Source organism: Orcinus orca, chromosome 7 (assembly GCF_937001465.1).
Source record: "Orcinus orca chromosome 7, mOrcOrc1.1, whole genome shotgun sequence".
NCBI lineage: Eukaryota > Metazoa > Chordata > Mammalia > Artiodactyla > Delphinidae > Orcinus > Orcinus orca.
In genome coordinates, this window is record NC_064565.1 from 70,777,200 (window position 1) to 70,789,860 (window position 12,661).

Consider the following 12,661-nt stretch of genomic DNA (forward strand, 5'->3'; position numbering starts at 1 on the left):
ATGATGCAAATAACTTAGTTCTTCATTTAAATGGCAGACAGGTAGAGATTAGAGCTATTCTATCATTTTAATGAACACTAAGAAAAAGTTATCTATGATGCATGGAATAATAAGTCGCATTCTTTGAAATCAATAATAATAGTTGGAGCTGTCAAAAAACTTTATGAAACTTTGAATAACTAAACAAAATTTCATATACTTGTTCCTAGCATTTAAAAAAAGATAACTAAGATATAGATTGGAAAAAAAAAAAACACCTGATGAGAATACATTGACCTGGGATGATCCAGATGGAATAGGCCCAGATATAATTTATTTGATAAGATTCTGGGAGTTGAGACCATATTCTCCTGATAGAAGGAGAAATTGGGAGGATATATACAATTGTCAAGTAAGGATTAATTATGAGTGCTGAGTCAAATAAAAGAGTGGAAATTGTATGATAACCTTGAAAATCAGAGTGAGCTGAGCTGGGAAGGTAGAGAGCTGTATACAAGAGTAATAATAGGAGATTTAAAGCAATTAATAAGATATTATATAATGGCATAAAAATTTAGGTGTGATTTAATTTTTGAACATAAAAACAGAGCATGATTCCTATCCTGAATGGTATCTAATAAGAAATTAATTAATTGATTTAATAAGACTGTACTGATGTCATGACCACTGATGTTTAATTAGAAGCTGATTGCTGATTATGCCAATTTCATACCTGGGAAGTTTCCAAGGGGATGCTCATACCTTTTGAAACATTTTCACTTTGAGAGTGATAATAATTATTTGCTGGCAGACTAAGAAGAAACTGGAGTAATAAAATAAAAATCTCTCTCTGCTCTGAGAAGAAATGAGAGATCTTTTGCACTGAATGTTTATCATTAGGGGCTAAGGTAGACCATGTAAAATTTGAGAGAAGGCGTTATCAAGATTTTTTCATGTGCTGTTGATTATTAAGAGAAGGGCTTGCCTTGGCTGATCACATGCTGCAGGGGTGATATTAAAACTATTCAACAACTTGTGCAATATGCTTACCAACAACTAGAGTAATGACCACTGTAGACAACCACTGTGGTCCACTGATGCTTCCAGACTGAAAATCAGTTCCTCATGGCTGGCCCAGTATGTTTTAGGGTGTGGTCTGGACCAAACATAGGCTCCACTCTAGGTGAGTGAGTATAAATTAAATGTTGGTTTCCTATCACTAAAATGGTGAACATCACTTAACGTCATACCTATATTAAGACAACAGTATGTCCACCTGCTTGCCAGTGTCTGAAAGTGCTTGAATATGTGATAATTTCTGAGATGATGCTTATGAGGCAACATAAGAGACAGTGGCTAGCACAGAGCCTGCTTAATATCACTTAACATCACTTGTTTTCATGCAATAAACAGGAGTGTAGGCAATATGCTCCATTTTGTCAATTAAATTATTTTGTTAGTTGGGTTATTTTTGCCAAAATTTTGAACATGTAACAAGTCAAATCAAGTAAAAATGAAATCTACCATGAAGTTGTACCTTCCTGTTCTTAAACTAGTAAACTTGAGAGGATGTCATTCTTATTTTGTATCAGTAAAAGAAGGGATATTTGTATATATAGTTTATTTAGTTTATTTGGGTTAATATAGTTTATTTGGGTTAATAATATTTCAAAAATAAAACTTAAAAAATTTTGAGGAATGGGAATAAGAAGCTGTTTCTCATGGAAAGGAGGAGGGACAGAAGAAAATAACAATAGACAACATCCATGAAACTAATGGACCTGAAAGATGGTAATTATTATGGAGAAAAAGTTTGAGTTCTCAAAAGTCAGAGTTTTGGAAAATGACATCTACAGAGTATCTGGGATTTATTCCTTTGAACCAATGATTCAACTTGTCAAATTCTCTGTTTTGAAGTCCATTAAGGTCTCTCAGAAATATTCTTATAGGTTATTACAGACTGTTTTGGAGAGTTTCTCTCCTTTAAATTTCTTTCTCTTCACTTCCAAAATATTCGGCACTTTAAAAACTCATTACACACTTGTGGTCACTGACCTGTTTATTGCCCAAGCACGGATGTGCTTTGGCCGCCACAGACACTGTTCACTTTGGGGACCTTGAGGGATCCAGAGGTATGACAAAGGCCCACAGGGGCCGATGTGGTGGGGGCAGTTCAGGGAGCATGTGTGGTTTACATCATCTGACTAAGAACGTACATTTCTTGTTATAAATAGAATTATGAGACATTTCATTTGTGTTGTAAATCACAGTTTTAGATGAGCTAGTTCAGATGTCACCTTTGTGAAGGCTTTATTTTTTCCTTGTTTAGGTTACTCCAATAATTTACACATACCATTTTAATGGTATTTTTTTCCATTTTACTCTATTCATATGTATCTTCTCCTCCACTGGGCTATAGTAAAAGGGCACAAGACATCTTTTAGTCATTTTTATATCTCCATATCTAGTATGGTACTTAGTAAAATGGTACCTTATAACATTTTGTTTGTTGTTTCTTTTGTGTGTTTTGAATAATGAACATAAGGTTTGCAATAGATAGAGCTGTTTTTCATAGGCTCTCTTGCCCACTTAAACATTAATGATTTGTGACCACCTACAGGGGTGGGATAGGGAGGGTGTGAGGGAGATGCAAGAGGGAGGAGATTTGGGGATATATGTGTACGTATAGCTGATTCACTTTGTTTACAGCAGAAACTAACACAACAATGTAAAGCGATTATACTCCAATAAAGATGTTAAAAAAATACAAAACATTAATGAAACTTCACAGTTCTTTTTTTTTTTTAATGGTAATTCTTTGTATTGCTTTATTGCACAATTGCAATGCCCCCTTATCATCTTCTGGAATCTTCTTCCAAGTTGTGCTCACTTTAGACACGCTGGAAAAGTAAATGATTATAAAGCAAACAATTAAAGCACCACAAAGAACCAAGATTATATTTCAGAAACATTAACAGTGCAAAAAAGAAATTTCTATTAGCAGTGCTTCTCAAACCTGGCTATGCATTAGAATTGCCTGAGGCATGAATTTAAGATTTAAGGATGGCCCAGGCCTAGTCACTTGGGTTTAATTGATCTAAAATGGGGGCCAGGGCTCTGTATTATTTTTAAAAGCTCACCATTAAGTAATTCTAAGTGGATCCAGGCTTAAGAACCACTACACTTAGTACTTCATTTTTTCACAATATCCTCAAATATCAAATAAGCCCCATTGTATATATGGCACCATCTTGGTTATTTATTAACATTAGACAAGTTTCAACGAACTTGAGGACACACTGCTATTAGTAGAAATCAATTTAAAAAATCCATTTTGTTAACAAAAATGTTGTGATGCCGATTATCTCTCAAGAAGCTGGCCAACAATAAAAATCAATACTTACTTATGTCTGTTTTGCATCAGCTATATTTCATGGACCAGTGTAAAGTAACACAAAGAGTATCTCTAAAAAATATTTTTCAGGGCTTCCCTGGACGCCTGCGCGTCCGGAGCCTGTGCTCCGCAACGGGAGAGGCCACAACAGTGAGAGGCCCGCGTACCGCCAAAAAAAAAAAAATTTTTCAAAGAGCCGAAAATGAACCCAGTTGAGTTGGAGGCAATCTAATTCAATAGATTAGATAATCACCTTAATTCTCAGTTACCACATCCTAACAGGTTTTCTTTGGTGGAATGAGAAAGGGGAGTCAGTATAAGGTTTCTAAGAGACAGTAATAATCAGACCCATTTGTGGGTTTCTGTATTTTCATCACTGTCAAATTTACTGTCAAATTTGAAAATAGCCTAAAAAAAACAGAAACTATTTTATACTTTCAAGTGTGACAAAAATCATAATGCCTATAGGACCTGTACACCAGACCTAGGCTGTTGTTTTATAGTTAAGACTAAAAGATGTAGCTTACCTATGAACAATTTCAGAACCAAAAGAACAAAGATCCCAATCTAACAGAAATAGTTTTCTAATAGCATACATATGAAATTTGAAATAACTGGATTAAATACATACTCTAAAAATTATCTTTCTTTCCTCTTAGTGACACATAGGTAGTAAAATACCAGCAACCAGACAAAAGTCATCACCTCAATTAAACAACAGTGCAAGACTACCCTACTATGTCTTTGCACAGGCTCAGCGGCCATGGCTCACGGACCCAGCCGTTCCGCGGCATGTGGGATCTTCCCGGACCGGGGCACAAACCCGTGTCCCCTGCATCGGCAGGCGGACTCTCAACCACTGCGCCACCAGGGAAGCCCCCCTACTATGTCTTTGCATGAGCTGGTGGTGCTGAGCCACCTAACAAAAATTTTCATGGGTTACACTAATGAACTCAGAACAACAATACTTACTTGATTAAGTCCATATCACTGAGCTGTGTTAAAATATTTGCTAAGGGATGTCTGAGTCCCCTTCGAAAGAGTTCCCTGAGAACATCTACACACTTTAGGCCTGTTTTCCTGCCAATTATATTCCGTAGTCTAAAATTTCCACTGGATATAAATTCCCTCAGCTTCTCCCAATCTATTTTAGGATTTCATTTACCTTTTTTTTTTTTTTTTTTTAACGTTGAACAAACCACTTTTTCAGAATGAAGAGCTGGCAGCAAGTTTTTCTTGGGATCTTGGTCTGCGCTTTGCGTCCATAGCGGGCAGGATTGTGGACTGTCACTGAAATTTTCCACCAGGGGAAAGCTACTGTCTTCATGCTCATTGAAGCCACTTTGTTGGGAAAATGAAGGGTAGCCACTGTCTTCATAAGGTACACTGGTCTCCAGTTCTTCTATGCCATTTGAACTGTTAAGTGTCGTACATGTTGATTTTCCTTATTATGCCAGGGTTTGCTTTCAGTTTCAAGTTCTACAATGCTGGAGCTCATAGTCGGTGACCCAAAACCTGGTAAACTTTCAAAGTCTTTTTGTTTTTCTTTCTAGATTAGCAACTTTATCTTTCTGTTTCTTATCTCTTTTTTTTTAATTGGAGTATAATTGCTTTACAATGGTGTGTTAGTTTCTGCTTTATAACAAAGTGAATGAGTTATACGTATACATATGTTCCCATATCTCCTCCCTCTTGAGTCTCCCTCTCTCCCACCCTCCCTATCACACCCCTCCAGGTGGTCACAAGCCACCGAGCTGATCTCCCTGTGCTATGCAGCTGCTTCCCACTAGCTATCTACCTTACGTTTGGTAGTGTATATATGTCCATTCCTCTCTCTCGCTTTGTCACACCTTACACTTCACCCTCCCCATATCCTCAAGTCCATTCTATAGTAGGTCTCTTTATTCCTGTCTCACCCCTAGGTTCTTCATGATATTTTTTTTCCTTAAATTCCATATATATGTGTTAGCATACGGTATTTGTCTTTCTCTTTCTGACTTACTTCACTCTCTACAACAGACTCTAGGTCTATGCACCTCATTACAAATAGCTCAATTTCGTTCCTTTTTATGGCTGAGAAATATGCCATTGTATATATGTGGCACATCTTCTTTATCCATTCATCTGATGATGGACACTTAGGTTGTTTCCATCACCTGGCTATTGCAAATAGAGCTGCAATGAGCATTTTGGTACATGACTCTTTTAGAATTATGGTTTTCTTAGGGTATATGCCCAGTAGTGGGATTGCTGGGTCATATGGTAGTTCTATTTGTAGTTTTTTAAGGAACCTCCATACTGTTCTCCACAGTGGCTTTATCAATTTACATTCCCACCAACAGTGCAAGAGGGTTCCCTTTTCTCCACACCCTCTCCAGCATTTATTGTTTCTAGATTTTTTGATGATGACCATTCTGACTGGTGTGAGATGATATCTCATTGTAGTTTTGACTTGCATTTCTCTAATGATTAATGATGTTGAGCATTCTTTCATGTGTTTGTTGGCAGTCTGTATGACTTCTTTGGAGATTGTCTCTTTAGGTCTTCTGTCCATTTTTGGATTGCGTTGTTTGTTGTTTTGTTATTGAGCTGCATGAGCTGCTTATAAATTTTGGAGATTAATCCTTTGTCAGTTGCTTCATTTGCAAATATTTTCTCCCATGCTGAGGGTTGTCTTTTGGTCTTGTTTTTGGTTTCCTTTGCTGTGCAAAAGCTTTGAAGTTTCATTAGGTCCCATTTGTTTATTTTTGTTTTTATTTCCATTTCTCTAGGAGGTGTGTCAAAAAGGATCTTGGTGTGATTTATGTCATAGAGTGTTCTGCCTATGTTTTACTCTAAGAGTTTGATAGTTACTGGCCTTACATTTAGGTCTTTAATCCATTTTCAGCTTATTTTTGTGTATGGTGTTAGGGAATGTTCTAATCTCATACTTTTACATGTACCTGTCCAGTTTTCCCAGCACCACTTATAGAAGAGGCTATCCTTTCTCCACTGTACATTCCTGCCTCCTTTATCAAAGATAAGGTGACTGTATGTGTGTGGGTTTATCTCTGGGCTTTCTATCCTGTTCCATTGATCTATCTTTCTGTTTTTGTGCCAGCACCATACTATCTTGATTACTGTAGCTTTGTAGTATAGTCTGAAGTCCAGGAGCCTGATTCCTCCAGCTCCATTTTTCTTTCTCAAGATTGCTTTGGCTATTCAGGGTCTTTTTTGTTTTCATACAAATTGTGAAATTTTTTGTTCTAGTTCTGTGAAAAATGCCAGTGGTAGTTTGATAGGGATTGCATTGCATCTGTATATTGCTTTGGGTAGTAGAGTCATTTTCGCAATGTTGATTCTTCCAATACAAGAACATGGTATATCTCTCCATCTATTTGTATCATCTTTAATTTCTTTCATCAGTGTCTTATACTTTTCTGCATACAGGTCTTTTGTCTCCCTACATAGGTTTGTTCCTAGGTATTTTATTCTTTTTCTTGCAATGGTAAATGGGAGTGTTTTCTTGATTTCACTTTCAGATTTTTCATCATTACTGTATAGGAATGCAAGAGATTTCTGTGCATTAATTTTGTATTCTGCTACTTTACCGAATTCATTGATTAGCTCTAGTAGTTTTCTGGTGGCATCTTTAGGATTCTCTATGTATAGTATCATGTCATCTGCAAACAGCTTTACTTCTTCATTTCCGATTTGGATTCCTTTTATTTCTTTTTCTTCTCTGACTGCTGTGGCTAAAACTTCCAAAACTATGTTGAATAATAGTGGTGAGAGTGGGCAACCTTGTCTTGTTCTTGATCTTAGTGGAAATGCTTTCAGTTTTTCACCATTGAGGATGATGTTGGCTGTGGGTTTGTCATATATGGCCTTTATTATGTTGAGGAAAGTTCCCTCTATGCCTACTTTCTGCAGGGCTTTTATCATAAATTGGTGTTGAATTTTGTCGAAAGCTTTCTCTGCATCTATTGAGATGATCACATGGTTTTTCTCCTTCAATTTGTTAATATGGTTTATCACATTAATTGATTTGTGTATACTGAAGAATCCTTGCATTCCTGGAATAAACCCCACTTGATCATGGTGTATGATCCTTTTAATGTGCTGTTTGCTAGTATTTTGTTGAGGACTTTTGCATCTATGTTCATCAGTGATATTGGCCTGTAGTTTCCTTTCTTTGTGACATCCTTGTCTGGGTTTGGTATCAGGGTGATGGTGGCCTCATAGAATGAGTTTGGGAGTGTTCCTCCCTCTGCTATATTTTGGAAGAGTTTGAGAAGGATAAGTGTTAGCTCTTCTCTAAATGTTTGATAGAATTCGCCTGTGAAGCCATCTGCTCCTGGGCTTTTGTTTGTTGGAATATTTTTAATCATAGTTTCTATTTCAGTGCTTGTGAATGGTCTGTTCATATTTTCTATTTCTTCCTGACTCAGTCTTGGCAGGTTGTGCATTTCTAAGAATTTGTCCATTTCTTCCAGGTTGTCTATTTTATTGGCATAGAGTTGCTTGTAGTAATCTCTCATGATCTTTTGTATTTCTGCAGTGTCAGTTGTTACTTCTCCTTTTTCATTTCTAATTCTATTGATTTGAGTCTTCTTCCTTTTTTTCTTGATGATTCTGGCTAATGGTTTATCAATTTTGTTTATCTTCTCAAAGAACCAGCTTTTAGTTTTATTGATCTTTGCTATCGTTTCCTTCATTTCTTTTTCATTTATTTCTGATCTGATTTTTATGATTTCTTTCCTTCTGCTAACTTTGGGGTTCTGTTGTTCTTCTTTCTCTAATTGCTTTAGGTGCAATGTTAGGTTGTTTATTCGAGATGTTTCCTGTTTCTTAAGGTAGGATTGTATTGCTATAAACTTCCCTCTTAGAACTGCTTTTCCTGCATCCCATAGATTTTGGGTCGTCATGTCTCCATTTTCATTTGTTTCTAGGTATTTTTTATTTCCTCTTTGATTTCTTCAGTGATCACTTCGTTATTAAGTAGTCTTTAGTAGTGTATTGTTTAGCCTCCATGTGTTTGTATTTTTTACAGATCTTTTCCTGTAATTGATATCTAGTCTCATAGCATTGTGGTCGGAAAAGATACTTGATACAATTTCAATTTTATTAAATTTACCAAGGCTTGATTTGTGACCAAGATATGATCTATCCTGGAGAATGTTCCATGAGGACTTGAGAAAAATGTGTGTTCTGTTGTTATTGGATGGAATGTCCTATAAATATCAATTAAGTACATCTTGTTTAATGTATCATGTAAAGCTTGTGTTTCCTTATTTATTTTCATTTTGGATGATCTGTCCATTGGTGAAAGTGGGGTGTTAAAGTCCTCTACTATGAATGTGTTACTTTATATTTCCCCTTTTATGGCTGTTAGTATTTGCCTTATGTATTGTGGTGCTCCTATGTTGGGTGCATAAATATTTACAGTTGTTATATCTCCTTCTTGGATCGATTCCTTGATCATTATGTAGTGTCCTTCTTTGTCTTTTGTAATAGTCTTTATTTTAAAGTCTATTTTGTCTGATATGAGAATTGCTACTCCAGCTCTCTTTTGGTTTCCATTTGCATGAAATATATTTTTCCATCCCCTTACTTTCAGTCTGTATGTGTCTCTAGGTCTGAAGTGGGTCTCTTGTAGACAGCAAATATATGGGTCCTGTTTATGTATCCATTCAGCCAATCTGTGTCTTTTGGTGGGAGCATTTAATCCATTTACATTTAAGGTAATTATCGATATGCATGTTCCTGTTCCCATTTTCTTAATTGTTTTGTGTTCGTTATTGTAGGTCTTTTCCTTCTCTTGTGTTTGTTGCCTAGAGAAGTTCCTTTAGCATTTGTTGTAAAGCTGGTTTGGTGGTGCTGAACTCTCTCAGCTTTTGCTTGTTTGTAAAGGTTTTAATTTCTCCATCAAATCTTAATGAGATCCTTGCTGGGTAGAGTAATTTTTGTTGCACATTTTTCTTCTTTACCACTTTAAATATGTGCTGCCAGTCCCTTCTGGCTTGCAGAGTTTCTGCTGAAAGATCAGCTGTTAACCTTATGGGGATGCCCTTGTGTGTTATTTGTTGTTTTTCCCTTGCTGCTTTTAATATGTTTTCTTTTTATTTAATTTTTGACAGTTTGATTAATATGTGTCTTGGCGTATTTCTCCTTGGATTTTTCCTGTATGGGACTCTATGTGCTTCCTGGACTTGATTAACTATTTCCTTTCCCATATTAGGGAAGTTTTCAAGTATAATCTCTTCAAATATTTTCTCAGTCCCTTTCTTTTTCTCTTCTTCTTCTGGAACCCCTATAATTTGAATGTTGGTGCGTTTAATGTTGTCCCAGAGGTCTCTGAGCCTGTCCTCAGTTCTTTTCATTGTTTTTTCTTTATTCTGCTCTGCAGTAGCTATTTCCACTACTTTATCTTCCAGGTCACTTATCCGTTCTTCTGCCTCAGTTATTCTGCTATTGATCCCATCTGGAGTATTTTTAATTTCATTTATTGTGTTGTTCATCATTGTTTGTTTCATCTTTAGGTCTTCTAGGTCCTTGTTAAGTGTTTCTTGCATTTTGTCTATTGTATTTCCAACATTTTGGATCATGTTTACTATTATTATTCTGAATTCTTTTTCAGGTAGACTGCCTATTTCCTCTTCATTTGTTAGGTCTGGTGAGTTTTTATCTTGCTCTTTCATCTGCTGTGTGTTCTTCTGTCTTCTCATTTTGCTTATCTTACTGTGTTTGGGGTCTCCTTTTTGCAGGCTGCAGGTTCATAGTTCCCGTTGTTTTTGGTGTCTGTCCTCAGTGGTGAAGGTTGGTTCAGTGGGTTGTGTAGGCTTCTTGGTGGAGGGGACTAGCGCCTGTGTTCTGGTGGATGAGGCTGGATGTTGTCTTTCTGGTGGGCAGGTCCACGTCTGGTGGTGTGTTTTGGGGTGTCTGTGGACTTATGATTTTAGGTAGCCTCTCTGCTAATGGGTGAGGTTGTGTTCCTGTCTTGCTAGTTGTTTCGCATAGGGTGTCCAGCAGTGTAGCTTGCTGGTCGTTGAGTGAAGCTGGGTATTGGTGTTTAGATGGAGATATTCGCTGTTTGATATTATGTGGAGCTGGGAGGTCTCTTGTGGACCAGTGTCCTTAAGTTGGCTGTCCCACGTCAGAGGCACAGCACTGACTCCTGCGTGCAGCACCAAGAGCCTTTCATTCACACGGCTCAGAATAAAAGGGAGAAAAAGTAGAAAGAAAGAATTAGTAGAGGAAAGAAAGAAAGAAAAAAGAAAGAAAGAAAGAAAGAAAGAAAGGAGGGAGGTAGGGAAGGAGGAAGGCAGGAAGGAAGGAGGGAAGGAAGGAAAAAAGCAAGAAAGAAGATAAAGTAAAATAAAATAAAGTAAGATAAAATATAATAAAGTTATTAAAATAAAAAAATAATTATTAAGAAAAAAAATTAAAAAAACAAAAAAACAACAAAAAAACGGACGGATAGAGCCCTAAGACAAATGGTGGAAGCAAAGCTATACAGACAAAATCTCACACAGAAGCATACACATACACACTCACAAAAACAGGAAAAGGGGAAAAAATCATAAATCTTGCTCTCAAAGTCCACCTCCTCAATTTGGGATGATCCGTTGTCTATTCATGTATTCCACAGTTGCAGGGTACATCAAGTGGATTGTGGAGCTTTAATCCGCTGCTTCTGAGGCTGCTGGGAGAGATTTCCCTTTCTCTTCTTTGTTCTCACAGCTCCCAGGGGCTCAGCTTTGGATTTGGCCCCGCCTCTGCGTGTAGGTCACTGGAGGGTGTCTGTTCTTCACTCAGACAGGACGGGCTTAAAGGAGCCGCTGATTCGGGGACTCCGGCTCACTCAGGCCGTGGGGGAGGGAGGGGCACGGAGGGCGGGGTGAGCCTGCGGCGGCGGCAGAGGCCAACGTGACGTTGCACCAGCCTGAGGCACGCCGTGCGTTCTCGCGGGGGAGTAGTGCCTGGATCCCGGGACCCTGGCAGTGGCTGGCTGCACAGGCTCCCCGGAAGGGGGGTGCGGACAGTGACCTGTGCTCGCACACAGGCTTCTTGGTGGCAGCAGCAGCAGCCTTAGCGTCTCATGCCCGTCTCTGGGATACGCGGTTTTAGCCGCGGCTCGCGCCCGTTTCTAGAGCTCCTTTAAGCAGCGCTCCTAATCCTCTCTCCTCGCGCACCAGGAAACAAAGAGGCAAGAAAAAGTCTCTTGCCTCTTCGGCAGGTCCAGACTTTTCCCCGGACTCCCTCCCGGCTAGCTGTGACGCACTAACCCCCTGCAGGCTGTGTTCACGCCGCCAATCCCAGTCCTCTCCCGGCGCTCCGACCGAAGCCTCAGCCCCGCCCGCCCGGGCGGGTGAGCAGACAAGCCTCTCGGCCTGGTGAGTGCCGGTCGGCCTTGATCCTCTGTGCGGGACTCTCCCCGCTTTGCCCTCCGCACCCCTTTTGCTGTGCTTTCTTCCGCGGCCCCGAAGCTTTCCCCCTCCGCCACCCGCAGTCTCCGCGCGCGAAGGGGCTTCCTAGTGTGCGGTAAGTTTTCCTTTTTCACAGCTCCCTCCCGCTGGTGCTGGTCCCGTCCCTATCCTTTTGTCTCTGTTTATTCTTTTTTCTTTTGCCCTACCCAGGTACGTGGGGGGTTTCTTGCCTTTTGGGAGGTCTGAGGTCTTCTGCCAGCGTTCAGTAGGTGTTCTGTAGCAGTTGTTCCACGTGTAGATAGATGTATTTCTGGTGTATCTGTGGGGAGGAAGGTGATCTCCGCGTCTTAATCTTCCGCCATCTTCCCGGAAGACCTTTTCATAGTCTTTAATGCAGTCTTTTTAAGAACCTTCCAAATATGAAGTAGTGTAGGAACCTTGTCTTCTGTCATCAGGCTTTACCGGTTTAATTCCAGAATGAACGTGTTAATAGTTAAAATCCCACTTCATTTTGACGCAGAAAGTGAGACTTTCTTCTTTACAACCGTCTGAGGGGCGAGGGCGCCGTAGCTGCAGTGGCAGGAACCGGAGGGCGCCGTGGGGAGCAGCTGCAGGGGCGCCAGCTCACGCCAGGGCAAGTGGGGTCCGCCTCAGGTGAGGGAGCTGCACCCGCGGCAGAGAAGCAGGTCGTCCACTTCTCAGAGCTCTTGAGACTTCACATTTCTGATTATGATTGTTAGTTGGGTAATCAAAATATAACCATGTCATGTACTAAGGTCAGTTCTTCCTATTTTTAATTGTATACTTTCCTTAATTTGTGCTCATTTCTAAGTTTTTGAGCTGTGTTTTTATGTTTATTCTTTTAAAATTTTCATTGTGT

At 39.2% G+C, this 12,661-nt stretch overlaps 1 pseudogene; it reads right to left on the reverse strand.

Moving 5' to 3' along the window:
• Nucleotides 1–2,782: 2,782 nt before the first annotated feature.
• On the reverse strand, nucleotides 2,783–12,306 carry LOC101283482 (F-box only protein 5-like; annotated as a pseudogene).
• Between the last annotated feature and the right edge of the window lie 355 nt (nucleotides 12,307–12,661).